We start from the raw sequence: 18329 nt of genomic DNA, 5'->3' as shown, positions 1-18329 counted from the left end.
TATTTGGCATTAGAAAGTTCTGGAAGGTGAGACAATCTTTTGTCTGGCATTTAGCATTCAAGCCAAAAACTAACTGTCATCATAAAACTTTATTCTGAAGATTATGATTCTATGAGTGGGTGCATTGGAGCTGGAGCTCTGAGAAGGAAAAAAAAAAAGTATATAATGAGAACACTGGCATTTTCAGCCTGTCTACAATACAGACATTTTTTGCCTGTTTAAAAAATAGACTTGACTCATTCCTGACTTAATAAAACATATGTAATCTGTTTCATTATAAAATTATTTCTTGAAGAATAAAAGAGGACAAATGGAGTGACATTTTCCACTTCATTTAAAAAATGGTACAAAGCTCATTGGTTTATATGATTGAAAAAGAAAAATCTTACTAAATTTAATAGAGTCATATCTTTTTAATTTTCTTTAAATATGAATATTTGTCATATTAAAGTACTTAATAAAATATAAACATCAATAAAGAAATGAAATCTTAGCCAAATAGATAATGGAGAAATGTGTCTCCAGATTGGGCAATGAGTCCTTGGTCAAAAAAAGTAACTTTTTAAAAATAAGAATATGTAGTTTCAAGCCTTCCCATAAACAGCTGATTCAGATTCTCATGTAAGCAAGCTTGGCCTGTGGTTTTAGTGTTAGGTAGCTAGTCAGACATGAGTGACAGGAGAATAAAGGAATAGGGGCCTAGCCTAGAGACCACCCAAAGAACATCCTATGATAGTTGGAGAATCCCTCCTGTATCCCCAGAGACAATGAAAATGAGGATTATAGTCTTAGCTGGCATAAACCAGCTACATACACATGTACAGAAAGTACTGCCTATAATTTTGGCCTCATTAAACCATCATTATAGTATTAGGACTATACTTGGAAGTTCATGAATCTAATTATAACAGACTGAACTCTGGGTAAGCATATGCACACTAAGCAAAGTTATATAGCAATCAGGTGTCAATCAAGGTGACCTCACTTGCAATCACTTAGGAATGTCTTTGGGACCACCCCATCATAGCCCCCAAATATAACACAGACCTCCTTCACCTGGGGATTATAGCTCTCCATCTTCCCTGGCTGTAATCCATAATACCCCCCACCCACCCTCAGCCCCGCTTAGGGGTACATAACCTCATTTCCACATGGCTAGCCAGTTTTAGGCTTGATCTATCTGCTACCTCATAATGTGCTTTTAATAAACAAATATTTCTCATATTCACTGAATTGTATTTCATTTCTTTGGCAGTGAAAAGGACCTAGAGGTGTGTGTTACCGAAAGTAACTTTTAAAAAATAAGAATATATAGTTTCAAGCCTTCCCATAAACAGTTGACTCATTCTCATGTAAGCAAGCTTGGCACCTGTTTTTAGAATGGTATGATTGTTTCAAAAGTTAAGTTTAAAACTTTATACCTAGATCAACATATAGTGTAACAACATGAGGCACTCTGAAGACCAGCTCCCCAGTGAAATGGTAAGAAAAATTTACAAAGAAAATCTAGTCTTTGGTAGTCGTTCTAAATGAATATAGCAAATGAAGAAACATCTATCTGAGAAAGTTTATGAAAATTCAGTAAATGAGACTTTGTAGTGTCCCTCCCACCACCTCCCAGCTCAGCAAAATGGAAACTCCAAACTACTGTATCCCTTTCCCACCAGCTCCCAGCCAGAGAATTTTACTCCTAGAAAAGGTAAGATATCAACTTTTCTAAACATGCCCTCTGTTACCTATTGCTGAGTATAAATTCTAGGTAAGGATGGTTGAGAGATGAAACTCTCTCCTTCTGCCCAGCCTCCACTTATGGAATAGAGATTCTACATTACCTATGGCACAGTAAGAATACTTGGTCCCTAAGCACATTTGCCCTGACTAATAAGGTAGTGGTTCCCTGGCAGGAAATGCAAGCCAAGAATATCTCAGGTTAATTTCCATCTCTCTACTGATGTTTAACATTTGAAGAGGGGCTGTCACTCTGTAAAAAAGTCTGGCATTATTTTCAATTCCAGATTTCTGGCCTTGGCCCTGAGCTTTTGCCTGGGGTGAGAAACAAACTGTGAATAGATAGCTGATAATCCCTAACAAAAGGATCTGATTTAATTTTTAACAGGACTCAGAGAAGTTCAAGTCTAAGAACATTCACTAAACAATGGAGGCTGAGGTCAAAGGAAATTGGGAGAAGTTTGTAATGTTAATAGATCTAATACATATATACATATATAATAAAAAGGATAAAGCGATAGAGATATATAGAAGTAACATTTAATATCTCACCGAAATTAAGCTAGTATAAATCTGATGCTAATTCTGGTACATAAACCCTATGGCAAACTTTAGGGCAACCACTAAGTAAATGACTCCATAAAATGAAGTAAAAAAGTGAAATAAAATGTTTCCTGGGAAAATAATCACTTAGTGCAAAAGAAAGCCGTAAAAGAGAACAGAAAGAAACGTGACACATAGAAAACAGAAAGTAAAATAGCAGACATAAGTCCAATAATATCAATATTATTAAATATAGAGTAAAATCTAATCAAAAGGCAGATTGTAAGATTAGATTTAAAAATCCAACTAAATGCTATTATGCTGTCTACAGCATTTAAATTAAAAAATACAAATAAACAAAGTAAAAGGATGGAAAAAATATATTATGCAAACAGCAACCACAAGAAACTTGAAATGGCTATACAGATATCAGACTAATAGATATTAAAATAAAATGCTATTAGATATAAAAAGAGACATTTTATAATAAAATAACCCTATCGAAAGGAAATAACAATTATAGGTATATATACATCTTATAACAAATCAACTTACATAAAGAAAACTGACAGAAATGAAGGGAGAAATCAATTCCAAAATAATGGTTGCACACTTCAAATGCTCCACTTTCAATAATTAGTAGAACATCTAGGCAAAATATCTGCAAAAGAAAGATAAGATTTAAACATCGCTATAAACCAACTAGATTTGACAGACAACTATAGAATACTCCAGTGAACAAGAGAATGAATGTACATTCTCCTCAAGTGTACAAAGAACATTCTCTAGGATTGACCATATCCTTGGCCATAAAGCAAATGCCAATTAATTTAAAAGTACAGAAATAACACAAAGTATGTTCTGTTATCACAATGGATAAAATTAGAAATCAGTAAGAAAGATTTGAGAAACTCACAAATATGTGGATATTAAACAGCACACTCTTAGGAATGTTATTTAAATAACTAGTAAAAAATAAGAAATCAGAAGAGAAATCAGAAAAATCTGAGATGAATAAAAGTGAAGACAACATAAAATTTAAAGGGACATAGTATAAGAAATACAGGGAAATTCATAGCAGGAAATAGATATATTAAGAAAAAAAAGTTTTCCTAGCAATGCCCTCACATACCATTCATGCTGTCAAAAATATAGGTTTTCTCTTTTTTTTTATGGCTAAATAATATTCCACTGTATATACATATGCCACATCTTCATTCATTCATTGATGGACACTTAGGTTGCTTCCATGTCTTGGCTATTGTGAATAATGCTACAATGAAGATGAGAGCACAGATATTTTTTCAAATTAGTGTTTTTGGTTTCCTACTAATAACTACCCAGAAGTAAAATTGCCAGATATTAAGGTAGTTTTATTTTTAACTTTTTGAGGAACTTCACACTGTTTTTCATAGTGGCTGCATCCATTTACATTCCTACCAACAGTGCACAAGTGTTCTCTTTTCTCCATATCCTCACTAACACTTATTATTTCTTGTCTTTTTGGTGATAGCCTTTCTAAGTGGTATGAGATAATAGCCCATTGTCATTTTGATTTGCAATTCCCAGATGATTAGTGATGTTAAATACCTTTTCATGTACTTTTGGCCATTTGACTATCTTTCCTGAAAAAAAATGTCTATTCAGATCCTCTGCCCATTTTTTTTTTATCAGATTGTTTTTCTTTTTGTTATTGAGTTGAAAAATTCTCAGTAAATAACCTAACTTTCCATGTGAAGATGATGGTAAAAAGAGCAGACTAAACCTAAAGCAAGCATAAAGAAAGAAATAATAAAGATGGGCATAAGATTAGATCAGTGGAAAAAAATCAGAACCAAAACTTATTAAAAAAAAAAAAAACACCAAAACTGATAAACGTCTAAGTAGATTGATCAAAGAAAGAAAGAAGATTCAAATGACTGTAATCAGAAATGAAAGAGAGAACATTACTATTGACAATACAGAAATAATTAAGAGAAAATACTATAAATAATTACATGCCAATAAATTAGATAATTTACATGCAATGGATCCTGTTTTTAATAAAGATACTAACTACCAAAACTGACTTAAAAAGTAATAATCTCAATAGGCTTATAACATGTGAAGGGAATGAATTAGTAATAACAATAATACATTATCCACAAATAAAAACCCATATTGGAAGAGTTCACTGCTATAATCTACCAGATACTTAAAGAATAAATTATACCAGTGATTCATAAGTTTTTCCAAAAGACAGAAATGAAGATAACACTTCCCAACTCAATACCAAAACCAGACAAAGACATAACAAGAAATTAAAACTATAGACCCATATCACTTATAAGTCTGAAAACAAATCTTTAACAAAATACTAGCAAAGTGAATCAAATCATACATAAAAATATCATTATACAAGTGGTATTCTGGGAATGCAAGTGGGTTTAACATCTGAAAAATAAATTAGTATAATACATAATATCAATAGAATAAAAACAAAAATTACGTGATCGTCTCAATAGGCACAGGAGAGAAAAAAACCTAAAAGAAAATGACTAATAAAAGACTTCTGATATATTAATTTCCTATTGCTGCTATAACAATTTACCACAAACTTAGTAACCTACAATAGTACATATGTATTATGTTACAGTTCTGGGGGTTATGAATCCAGAATGACTGAAGGACTAAAATCAAGATGTCACTTGGTTTCTTTCAGAAGCTATAGAGGAAAATTTGTTTCCTTGCCTTTTTCAGATTCTTCCCACATTCTTTGTCTGGTGATCCTACATTGCTCTGACTTTTGCCTCTGTCATCACATCCTATTCTCTTCCTCTGCTTGCATTGCCACAACGCCATCTCTCTATCTCTTTTAGTCCCAAATGACTGTTTCTTCTGATATTACATTCTCAAGAACATTGTCTCTGGTGTATGTCACAGGATTCACTTTATTTGACAAAAGGCTCCTCACATTTTATGGATAATCCCATACCTATTCCTAAATTCTTTTGAGGTGATTGAGAGGTCCAAGACTTACTTATAAAATCTTGGAAGAGCTCTCTGTGATTGAATATTTGATCATTCCAAAGAACTAATAAAAGGTTGTCCAGCTACAGCTTTGACTTTCTCATAAGGGCACACTTTTCTTCCAGTTAATCTTCTCATAAGGGCACACTTTTCTTCCAGTTAATCTCAGATAGGCTGAGAGTTTCCCTAATTATTAAGCCCTGGTTCCTTTTAGCTTAACATTTTTTCCCTTAATTTTTCTCTTTCCTTTTTTTTTTTTCCCCCCTGCATTTTACTATAAGCAGCAAGATCACCCTAGACCACACTTTCAATATTTTACTTAGAAATCTCCTCAGGTAAATATCCAAGGTTATTACTTATAAATTTTGATTTCCATATAATCTCAAGAAACAAATGAACTAAGCCTTCTATCAACGCAATAAGGATAGTCTCTCCTCTGGTTTTAATAACATGTTTCTCATTTCCTTCTGAGCCCTTACCAGCAGAATCTTTAACATCCATATTTCTTCTGTTTGTTCAAGGAAATCTAGCATTTCTTTATCATGCTCTGCCAATTGCCCAATTCTAAAACCACTTAAATATTTTCAGGTGTTTGTTAGAGCAGCACTTTACTTCTAGGAACTAAAGTCTGCATCACTCAAGGTTCAATTAGAAAAACAGAACCAAGGGTGATATGTTAAAAATTTTACTTTAAAAAATTTGTGTACAAGATTGTGGAACTGCCAAAGAAAGTCTGAAACTGATAAGGCAGACTATCATGAAGGGCAGGATGGAACTCTCAGGCATAATGTAAGTTACTCTCTTAGTCTGTCTGGGCTGCTGTAATGAAATACCACAGAATGGATAGTTTATAAAAAACAAAAATTTATTTCTCACAGTTCTGGAGGTTTGAAGTCTGAGATAAGGGTGCCAGCATGGTAAGGTGAAGGCTGTCTTCTGGGATGTAGACTCCTCATTGTATTCTCACAATGATGGGCATGAGTGAGGGTTCTCAGTCCTCTTTTATATGGACACTAATGTCCTTCATGAGGGTTCTACCCTCATGACCTAATCACCTCCCAGAGGCCCCACCTCCTAATACCATCACCTTGGGGGTTAACTTCCAACATATGAATTTTGGGGGAACAAATTCAGACAACAGCAGCTACCATCTCCTGCAATTTAACTAAGCACTTTGCTAGGTATTGTTGTAAAGTTATTTTATTGACGTAATTAAAGTAATCAGCTGACAGAAATAAAAAAGATTATCCTAGTTAATCTTGGTGTTTTTTCAATCAGCTGAAAGGCCTTAAGAGAATCGCTAAGACTTCCCTGAAAAAGAAGGAAATTCTGCCCATAAGATGCAGTTTAAGCACACATCTGAAAGATCAAGTGTGCTCTTCCAAGCAGCCTTCTCTATGGATTTCAGGTTTCTCTCTAGCCAGTTCTCACAATTGTACAAGTCAATTCCTCGCATTAACTTTTTAAATATATGTCTGCTACTGACTCTATCTCTGATTGAACCTTGACTGAGTCACCTAGATTAGAATATATTTGTTTTCATAAACTAGCATAAGTAAGTTTAAATAAATGATATCTGTTTCTAATAACCAGCATCTTACCTGAATTTGATTTGCAACACTGCAGCTTTGAAGACATGAAATGCCTACTTATAAAAGTTGCCAATTCAGAGTTAATATTAAATATAAAGTGTCATAACCAACGTCCGAAGAGTTTTGTTTTATCATGAAAAATAATCATTAACAACCCTATAAATGTCTTTGAATCTTGCAAAGTATCTATATTTGTGTCTTACATGTATTTATTTTAATTAAACTGATATAGTCACACACAAAAAAATCAATGTAATTCCTGAATGTAAATGCTCTAGAAGCCTTTTAAAATGATCTTTTAAAGATCACCTTAGATTGAATATTTTCAAATGAACCATTTAGATTCGATTTGATTTCATAATCTTAATGAAAAAAATTAAATAACCATTTCCAACTATTAACATTTCTCACTGCCTGAGGCAGTAAAGACATTGTGATGGACTGCGACTAAAACAAAGCAACAAAAAACATTTCCTTATTCTTAGAGAAGAAATTTTATTTTATTTGTAATGAACCAAATGTAGAGGAGGACCATTAGGTCTCCAAATGTAAACAATTAAACTATAATTCTGTCCTTTAGTTTTTATTTTTTATAAGCAGTTAGGTTAAAAGTATTCTGTTGACAAAATTTTGAAAACGGTAGTAATGAGAAATTATGTTTAGCTAGTTTAGTCAAAAAACATAAGCTATTATGGACCAAGGTTACTTGTTGAAGAATCTGATGATGCCAAGAGAGTTTTATTGAGCAAAAGTATACAAAATATCATTCTACATAACAAACATATAATTTTAGATTAAAAAACAAACAGCCAAACATCGTCTGCTTCCAGCCATGACAAGAGTGACTGGAAGTAGACTTGCTTTTCCAGGAAAAATGAAACAAAACAACAACAACAACAACAAAAACTATAATACTGGACAAAATATTTGAAGTAACTGCTTTCAGGCAAGGAACAAAAGGCAGCATAGGACTGATTCTTGCAAAGATAAAAAGCACAAAATGTAAGTCCCATGTGAATCATCTTAAATTAATCCGCTGAATGGGGTTGCCTTTTCTGAGATTAGTTAAGGAGAACCTTAGCAGTGCTAAGAAGGCAGAAATTAGAATTCCTTCCCACTAAAATGATAGGATTCCAGGGAAATGGAGCAATGCACAATGGTGTAGAGAATTTACATGGGATTTACCACAATTACTCCACCGAAGGCCCCGTTTCTCCATTTCAGGCAACGACTCCATGAGATCTACAGATATCATTTACTTCGGGGCTGAGAACTTATTGATGATACCAGAGGTTATGCACCATTGGAGGAAACTGGAGTTGTGGCCCAGTACATTCAGATTAAACCACCAAATAAAGTTGTGCCTAACAGCATGGAGTGACATTCTAGAGTAATGATCATTCCCTAGGACAGAGCCTCAAACCATTATATACTTACTCTAACAAAGAATTAAGTCCATCTGAGAAGAGCAAAAGAATCTCCTGGTAATTTAACCACCAGCAAAAACACATCTCAACACTCTTCATAGCAAGAGGACACAATCTAGACACCTTACAATCACTCAAATAACTCTCATAAAATACAAATTTATTAGATATGTGGTGAAGCATAAAAATGTGACTCATGAACAAGGATAAAAGCAGTTAATAGAAAAGACCAAGAGTTTCCCCAGATTTTCAGATTGGAAGACAGTGAATTTGAATAAACTATTATAATTTGTTCAATAAGATAGGGAAAAATATCACTATAAGGAAAGTACAGTGTGGAATTTAAATGGAGACATATAAACTAAAAGAAGACAAAAATCTAGACTTGAGATGTTCAGCTTTTGAATTGAAAATTTAATTGATTGGGCTTAACAGCAGTGATAACAGCAAAATAAATATTTACTGAATTTGAAGACATATTAATATCGAGTCCCCAGTCTGAAGAGCAGAGAATAAGGAGGTTAAAAATCTGAAAAGTGTCAGTGATTTATGGCATAATATCAAGTCAAACATGTATAATTTGATTCCAACATGTAAGTGAAAAATTCTCAAGAATTTTTCTTAAGAAAACATTTCAGCAATGCATTCGAATGTTTGTTTCAATTTATTCAACCTCTAGGTGTTTTGCCCTAGAAAGTTAATCAAAAGGTCTAATCTACTATTCTGCCACAAGTAGAAGTTCAATACATTATTTTTTTAACTTATGTTAATTTTTTTCAATATTTTCTATACTTTTATTTCTATCCTTTAAAAAAGGATAGTTTAGATAAAGACACAAAAGAATTAGTGAACTTTCCGAATATGTCAACAAGAGATAAAGTAAATTCTCGATGAATCAAATCTCTTTGGGAAAAAGTGAAAGATATCGTTATCTCAATATTTTTTGCCTATGGTAAAATAAGGACATAAACTATGTAGTATTTCTCATGGCATATTTCTCATGTACAATATTGATATTTATGACTCATTATCAAGAGAAATCTGTTTGAAATGTTTTTCCAGTAAGATTAAGTTTGGTGATATGCCAAACAAATTGTTATAAAGATTGCAAATACTGCTTTAGATCATCTTTCTGTCTTAATTCATGTAATGTAGGCTGGAATTCAGTGTGACTCCAGATGTTTCTCCTATTTTTGAATATAATACTATTAGTGAAATACATACTAAGTATGACAATTTATTTCTATCTATTACAGTATCACTTGCAAATAGTTAACAAAATCATCAGGCTTTAAGCATATTTTGGCTACAGCCATTTTCAACACTAATTATTTTCTCTCTAACCACATTACCCAGTGCCTAAAACAGTGAGTCTCAGACTGTGGTCCTGTTATGGTTTCTCAGTGTCATGCTAGGAGGATCCGACACCAAAAAAAGTACTATGTACACTCCTTGAGAAGATAAAACAAATAAAACATCAATTTTATGCTAAATGATATCTAATATAGCATAGAATAAAATGCAAAATTCATCTGCATTTTCTAAAATGAAACATGTGTTAAAAGACATTCTTTACTTGTAGCAGAAGCTTTAAACTATACCGTTAGAGCAGGGAATTATTTTACTTATAGAGGTAGTTCAATAAGAACATTGTAAAAGTGTCAGGTTAAGGGAGTATATTTCATTTTATTATTTGATATTTAGCTGTTTAAAAAGATACTGAGGTGGTTTATCATAAAAATACTTCACAATTTGACTATAAATACAGAATTAGGAATTTAAAAATATTATTTCAGTAGAGTCAACAAAAGTCTCAGAGTATAAGCAATATATTTCCTTCTAGACATGATTATCTGAAACAGAGAAGGTCTTTTTAAGGGTTGACATGCAGTCTGGGTCTTAGAAATACCCTCCAAGCACTCTCATCCAATAGCAAGTTGGGTAGTTTTCTTGAACAAAGATAATTTTTCTATTTATGAAACTTCTTTTAGGGTAATTAAATATGATCATCTTTAATAAAAGACAATTAAGTGAAAATGAGTCCTCAGGTTACTTATATATACTTGCTACCCCTTTACAAAGAAAACTAAGCTGAGTGATTAAAAAAATATATATCACATTTCCTTATGGACTGTTGGCTGATGCTCTGTAAGTCCGCCTTGAGAATAGGTTTCTAGATGACAGCCAATTATGTGTTTTCTCTGAGTTAATGCAGACTCAGAAAGAGGCTTATAGAGATTGCCCTAAATATATTGGCAGCAAGAAAAAGTAAAAGCATTAAATAGAATTTACCATAAAAGATCAGAAACAACATCAATACTTTGTCTAATGCCACAAGGTTAAAATAGATTTGTATTTTAATAATAATATTTAAAAACTATTCCATAATTTAAAAGTTAAATCAAACATAACAACATATATTGGAATAAAAATCCACATGCTATGTCATAATTTAATACATTATTCTGACTTTGTGAATTTTATTAGTAACCGGTCTTCAAGCTAATCAATTTTAGCAGTAGTTTCATCATATACAGTCACTTTTGCAAATGTCTGATGAATTATCATTAATGGAACTAAAAACTGCAATTTGCTCAACTATGTGTATATATACATACATACACATACATTCTATATTTGCATATATGTGTATATATATATATATATATGTACACACACATAGATACAAAAAAGCAAACATATCTCCCTCTTAAATATGCTTATCTGCCATAGATATCTGTGAGAAACATATACTCACTATAAAGAGTAAGTATAGAAGAAATGTTAGATTTAATGTGAGATACTCTAATTCAATTTAAATTTTAAATTAACTAATACTCTTCTTGGTTATGACTTGCTCAAATATAACAAAAAACATATAATATTTAGCTTATTCCATAATAATTTCCTACTCTAAACCAGTTTCAGATCTCTTACGTTTATCGTTTGCCCAAAGAAATAAAGAAACCTCTACAGAGGATATCTCAGCAACTGCTTAATCTCTGCCTTTGATTTCATGATTCTACTCATGGGTATCCATTTCTCACTGCTCAGTAAATTTTCTACTTTAGCCCAGTACTGTCACAAATAGCAGTAATCAAAAAGGATTCATGTACTTATCAGTATCAGGAAAAGGATTAATATAAGCACAAACAGTCTGTGACCAATCCAATTTCAACTGAATTGCACAATATAAAGACATGGTTTATTATCTGTATATGTGTCTGTGATGGTGGAAAGAAAGGTAGAAGAAATAAGAATTTCTAATTTGTTTTTCACTCATGAATTGAAGTGAGATTAATCATTACATCTACATTAACATTTTCTTTCCAACCAAAGCTACAGTTATTGTCAGCAAAGGGCACAATCTACACTGAAGATTTCTTCCAGTGTGTGTAATAATTTCCATCTTCTCTAAACCAAAATCAACATCACTAGTTCTATAGCCATGGAACTTATAATCAGCTAACTCTAACACGTTTGCCCCTCTATTATCCTTGAGGAATAAAAATGAGCCAAAGTCCTGACTGATATTTATGCATCAACTAGAATGCTTTTAAAATGTAATTTATTTTCCTAATTATATTTGGTTAAGTGACTATCACGATTTGCTTACATATGAAGTCAGATCATTCTTTGTAAAGAGTAAGTGGTATACGATATGCCTTATGATTGTTGTAATTAACAAACACAGATCAAAATTTTTCTGAATAGTTTGAAGCAATTGCACAAAAACTCCTCAGTAAAACTCATATATAGTGCACACGTGGTCAGGAATTCTTTGTGTAATAAAATATTATTTCTCAATTTTCAATTTTTTTTTTCATTTGGTGAGAAAGCACTCAGTGCCTATAAGAGTGTAGTTCTGAAAGCTTTTCAAAGGCTATGACATCATCTCATTCATTTCTGTGTCCCCAGAACACCTCAGTGCTGAGCATATGCATATTTTATTAATTTTAAAATGCACATTTTAAATAATTTAACATCTCTAAAATTGAAATGTGTTTTATAATCAATGGCATGTCATAGTTCCTTTTTTTTTTTTTACTTCTTAGTGGAACATACATATTGGTATATGTATCAATGATGCTTTTGATTCAAAAATTAAATATATAGTAGAAGGTTTGAATAAAAATAAGTTCTAGGATCAGGCGTAGAGATATACTGCACTAAATGGACTAATGCTATGGTGTTGGGAGACTGGGTTTGAGGTCAATAGTGGATTGTTTTAACAGGTGGGATACACTTCCACAAAATGAGATTAGATAGAGTCAATGACAAAGTAGAAATTTTACCTTTAGGTAAAAGTAGGAGCACATCTTCCTCATATATGGAATGGAGGTTGGGGAAACGAGGAAGCTGACGCTGGAGGGGAGGGGCAAGGATGGTTAAGAAATAAAACCCATAAATCTTTGTCATTTATCATGTTAGTGAAGCGAGAGTCAAGGTCATAAACTGAGGACTAGGCCAGCTCTAGACACAAAGCTTGGAAGGGCTGGTTGGTAATTTGGTTCTCCTAGTGAGTAAATGCTGAGAATTCTAAAACAGTATTTTGTGAGAATTACCTAGAAGAGAGGTTCAGTCCCGTGTAGGAAGAAGTTGAGAACAAAGCTCCTCAGGCTCTCCATTCATGACCCAGACAATTCCCTCTGGTCCAATGTTTCACATCCTATTCAGTTAAAGAAGGGCCCTGAACGAACATGTATAAAATTAATCTAATCAAATTATGCTTCTATCCATCCCCCACCCCCCCACCCCCCAAAAATCTTAATTCCAACTGCCACTAGAAAGATACAATGGGGAAAAAAGATCTAGTTTTTAAATTAATAAGATTTAAGAAAAATAAAAAAGGAAGAATGGATCCAATATAATTCCAAGTTAAATTAACTCAGACCACCCCAAGAAAGATTCTAGGTGTGAACTTAGAATGGATAAGGAAAAAAAAAAAAACATTTTAAAAGTATTTAAAATTACCTCTGTATCTGTAAATCCAAATCATTATGTCTTAGAATTCTTGTATGTTATAATCTATTACTTTTCCTGGTAACAAGTTATGTAGTTTTGTGTTCACATGGCAACATTGCTATATTAATTTGTTTAGCATCACTGCTTAGTAGGAAACTCAGCCTCATAAACAAGAAAAAGTCTCACACTGACATACCTGGTCTTGGATGAAAGATTCTTAGATAAAAACAGTCCTGACAGTTTATTTTGAAATCATTTTCATTGTTTTATCATAGCCTGAGAAGTCTGGGTCCACTTATAATGGGAAGAAATGAAAATAACACCTTACATTAAACAATTGCACTCTCCATGGAAACAGTGTAGTTTATATTTTTGGGTATTGGGCCTATAATAAAAAGATTATGACAGAAGTCCATCCAAATACATATATGACTATCGCTGAGATTTACAGTAATTCTTCCTCTTCTTTTTTTAATCTAAAAACATTTTAGGATCCCATGAAGTGTCAAGTGATACTTTTGCACACATTATCATCTGGTACCTTTGGGAACTGAATGTTTTGTGTGTCCCTCACTTTGCCTTTAGAGGAAACAAAAGCTAAGAAGTAGAAGACATGTCTGACCCAGGCTGGGAAATGGAAAAGCAGTTGTGTTAGAATGAGGGAGGCAATTTCTGTGCTAGCAAATGTACCACTGGTGTGACTTTTTACATGGTTCAGGATGTTCGAATTGAGAAAGAGTAATGAATGAAAAGATTAAGTCATAATTTGTACCCTGAATCGCACTTGTATAAATAAAGCAAGAAACATAGTAGTTTCCCTATGAGAATGTAAAACAGGAAAGAAGAGAAAAGGGCTGGGATCTGGCACCTGTATGCCCATGAGAGTAGGTATGTACAGGCCAAGTATAGTCCTTTAGCCATCAATTAGTTGTACAAAAATGAAATCAGAGAAAAAAACAACAAAAAAGTATTGAAATAGGATGATCTGAAGAGTCACTTAGGTTCATGCTCAAATCAGGAAAGCTTAAAAAGCTTTCCCCTCTAGCACAGCTTAAAAAGTAGCATCACATATCTTAGTCACCTATTTCCCCATGTGGTCCTGACAGAATTCACACAGGCATCACATAGGCTTTTCATTTAAACCAAAATCCCCAGAAATATTGATTTTCTGAAAATGGCAATAATAATTTCAGACCTCACAGTATCCTGTTCACACAATATAAATTCCATTTACAATTTTAGCTGTTCATTTAAGAAATATTAAAGCAATGTTTTCACTGTGTTGGATATTTTTTTAAATGAATATTTCGCTTGTTTGTTTTTACTAATTCACTGGTGAATTTACTTGAAATGGTCAATCCAGCTCTATAATTATGCAAAGCTAATGGATTTCTTGGACTAGGTCATTAGATAATTATATTAGTTAATGTTCTTTTGGTTGCAAGCAAAGGAGGCTGACTTCATCTGTTAGTGAAAATAAAATAGGAATTGTAATGGCAGGACATTGAAACAGTTTCTGTCATCAAAGGAAGAGTTGAGCAAACGATACAAGAAGGAATTGAACAGGATAGCTGTAAATATGCATAGTCCTCTCCTCTAGACTAGAGCCAAAGTAGCAAACTTTTTCCCACAAAGAGCCAGATAGAAAACATTTTAGGCTTTGTGGGCCATACGGTCTCTGTTGCACTACTCAGGTACCACTGCAGTGTGAAAGCAGCCATACAGAATGCATAAATGAATGAATGTGGATGTATTTCAAAACAAAACAAACAACAACAACAACAAAAACCATATTTATAGAGACAGGAATATGAATATCATAGAAATTTCATATGCCATGAAATGTTATTTTTCTGACTTTTTTCTCCAACCATTTAAAAAAAAATGGAAAAACCACCTTTGCCTGCTGATCACACAAAAATTGGCACTTGTGCTGTAGAAGGATGCCAAGAAACCTCCAAGACTTTCAATATCTTAATGTTCAAAGTTTAAAATTCTGAGAAAGATAATCCTATTGTCTTATTTTGAGTTGGTTTTCTACTCTTAGATAAAATGTTCTCTGCAGATGAGAAGGGCCACACAAGGCAAATATGCTCTCTGCAAGCTTATCCTGGGATCAGGCATAATTATTAGAAAAGATAGGACAGAAGAATGTTAGGAGCTAAGCAGCCTCTTCAACAAAAAACCTACTACAATAACATTTCTTTTTATTTGTCTTCGGACTGTTAAGTAAATGTGCATATTTAATAGATTGAACTTTGTTAATCAGTGCATCCACTCTTAAGCTTTATTTTATCTCTATCTTTTCTTGTCTTTGAGATGAGAACAGTCCCCCAGCTGGCACAGTAACAGCCTCCAAACATTAGTGCAGCCTCTCTGTGACCCATTCCAAATTCTATGAGATCGTACTTGAAGTTTCAGAAGCTTAAAGAAAAAGTTTCAAATGCTTTAAGAGGTTTAAAAGTTTCTGCCTACATGCAAATATCTAACTTGTGAAGAATGGCATAGAAATATTTCATAATCTGTCCTCAACATACACTAATAATACTCTACCACCAGCCCAATATGCCATGTCCCTGCTCTGCTTCTCTCTAAACACACTATATACAGTTTCCTGTCACGTAGCAAGTTCCATTTAAAATGCATTGTTTTTCTCCTTCCTTTCCCTAAGAACTCCTGTTTGGCATTCATTAACCTACACAGAGTTAACTGTTTGCCTCCTCCTCTGTGCTTTTAAAATATACTGTTAATCCTTATTGTAGAGTTATCACATCTACCCAACTTTTCTTTTAAATATTCAAGTAGAACTATGAGTTTACCCTTTTATTATTTGTTTCCCTTTTTTTTTCACATTCATATGTATTTTGATTAAATACAAGATGCTCTAACTTTCCCCATATTTTGCCATCTACGCACCCTCTCCCTTCTCTCTTAATCTAGGTTACATATATCATAAACCATTATTGACAATGGTTTATATTTAATTTATATTTGGATTTATATTTAAATTACCCAAAAGTAAGAAATATGTCATTTTTCCGCTGCCTATATCTTCAAGTTTAAAATAACTTTTAAAATGACCTGATTTTTTATAACCTATTGTAGTAAGTTTAATTCTAAAATGGCCTCCAAGATTTCCTATTGATACAAACGTCCCTACATTACCCCATCCCTTTAAGTATGAGCTTAACCTGAGAATATGATGAGCTATCATCCTCATGATTATGTTACATAAAAAATTATTTTGCACCCAGTATCCACCTGGTTGGCCCAGCTCAGACACTATCAGGGCAATCTTCATCTTCAACAACCACAGGAAGCCATGGCTCTCCAAGTTCTATCAGCCTTACAGTGAAGATACGCAACAGCAAATCATCAGGAAGACATTCCATCTGGTACCTAAGAGAGATGAAAATGTTTGTAATTTCTTAGAAGGAGGATTATTAATTGGAGGATCTGACAACAAATAGATTTATAGACATTATGCCATGTTATATGTTATCTTCTATATGGAATTTTCAAAAAGGGAACTTTGTATTTTAGACCTAAGTATTTGTGAAAACGTAAGACAAGTGGTTTGAAAATGTTCGTGAACTGGATTTAATTTTCCATGTAGACAAAGTTCACAATATTTTTGAAGAAATGGTGATGGAGAAAATGGTATTAGAGATCAACATGAGGAGATTGTTATACAAATTGATGCATAAAATAAACTGGGGAAATCTGAGGCTGGCTTAGTGGGAGCTCCAGCCCAAGCTGTATCAGCTGTAGAGTATGAATCTTCTTGAGATCCCAAGAAATATTAACTTTGGTGACATCAGTGTAAAACTACCAAACCTATCTTCTTTTACATAAAAAAAATTAAAATGTCACTGCCAGGTAAAATCTGAGGGGAAAATCTTATAAGTTTGCCATGCAGTTGTCTACCAAAAATAGAGGAAGAGAGTCTTAACGTTTGCTCTTGGATTTCAGTCAAGGTACTGTGTAGAAGTTGTGTAAAATCAGTATGGCAGTTCAATGTTGCTTTTCTTGCTCAGTGATTTGAATAAATTGAGTAGTTCCAGTGTGATTTTTTTTTTTTCCTAAACTGCATTCCTATGCCCATCTAAGGCATGCCTCTATGTATTGGCTACAAAGTATTTTGAAAAGTGTTTGAGACATTTCTTTAAATTATGTACAACAAATTATGTTGGTGTTTTGTATGAATCACAAGTGCAGCATTCCTTAATTCTTTCTGTTATTTGTCACAATTGTTATTTAAATAATTAAGTATGCATTACATCAAAATATTATGACCTTTTTCTCTTAGTTCAAATATACTTCAAGGTAACTGGATTTCTAAAGCACCTCTCTGTGTGCCTGATATCTACTTTAGCAATACTTATTTTTACAAACTTCTGACTCAACAAAGTAAATAAAAGTATATTTTATCACTGTTAAAATTTTTTTGCAGATGTAGTTAAGATCCCTAATTAGGTGACTGATTTAATAATAAGTGATATTATCTTGAGTAGGCCTCAGAGAGATGCTCTTTTGCTAGCCTTAAAGTAATACATAGATAAAATAAATACTCACATACAATGGAATATTATTCAGCTATATAAGAGAGGGAAATTCTGCCATATGCAAAAGCATGAATAAAACTAAAGGATGTTGTGCTAAGTAAAATAAGCCAGACAAAGAAAGAAAAATATTGTATGATCTCACATATATGTGAAATTTTTTAAAAAGTCAAACTCATGCAAACAGAGTAGAATGGTGGTTACCAGGAACCACAGGATGGGTCAGGGAAATAGAAAGATGGTGCTCAACTATACAAACTATAAGTTATAAGAAGAATAAGTTCTGGGGATATAATGTAAAACATAGTTATCATAGTTAATAATACTATATTGTATACTTGAAATTTGCTAAGAGAATAGATCTTGTGTTCTTAGATACACACAAAAAGTAACTATGTGAGGTGATAAATGTGTTAACTTGACCATAGTAATTGTTTCACAATACGTATGTGAAAAAATTTAAATACATAGTGTATATCTTAAATATATACAATTCGATTTGT

General features: G+C 32.9%; 1 pseudogene; it reads left to right on the top strand.

Annotated features, from left to right (window-relative positions):
- The first annotated feature begins 1446 nt into the window (after positions 1–1446).
- On the top strand, positions 1447–17119 carry LOC120617131 (AP-3 complex subunit sigma-1-like; annotated as a pseudogene).
- The last annotated feature ends 1210 nt before the right edge of the window (positions 17120–18329 follow it).

This window comes from Pteropus medius, unplaced genomic scaffold, assembly GCF_902729225.1.
Source record: "Pteropus medius unplaced genomic scaffold, Ma_sr-lr_union100, whole genome shotgun sequence".
In the NCBI taxonomy this organism is placed as follows: domain Eukaryota; kingdom Metazoa; phylum Chordata; class Mammalia; order Chiroptera; family Pteropodidae; genus Pteropus; species Pteropus medius.
The sequence above is the reverse complement of the archived record's forward strand: the minus strand, read 5'-3'. Positions and strand labels throughout refer to the sequence as shown.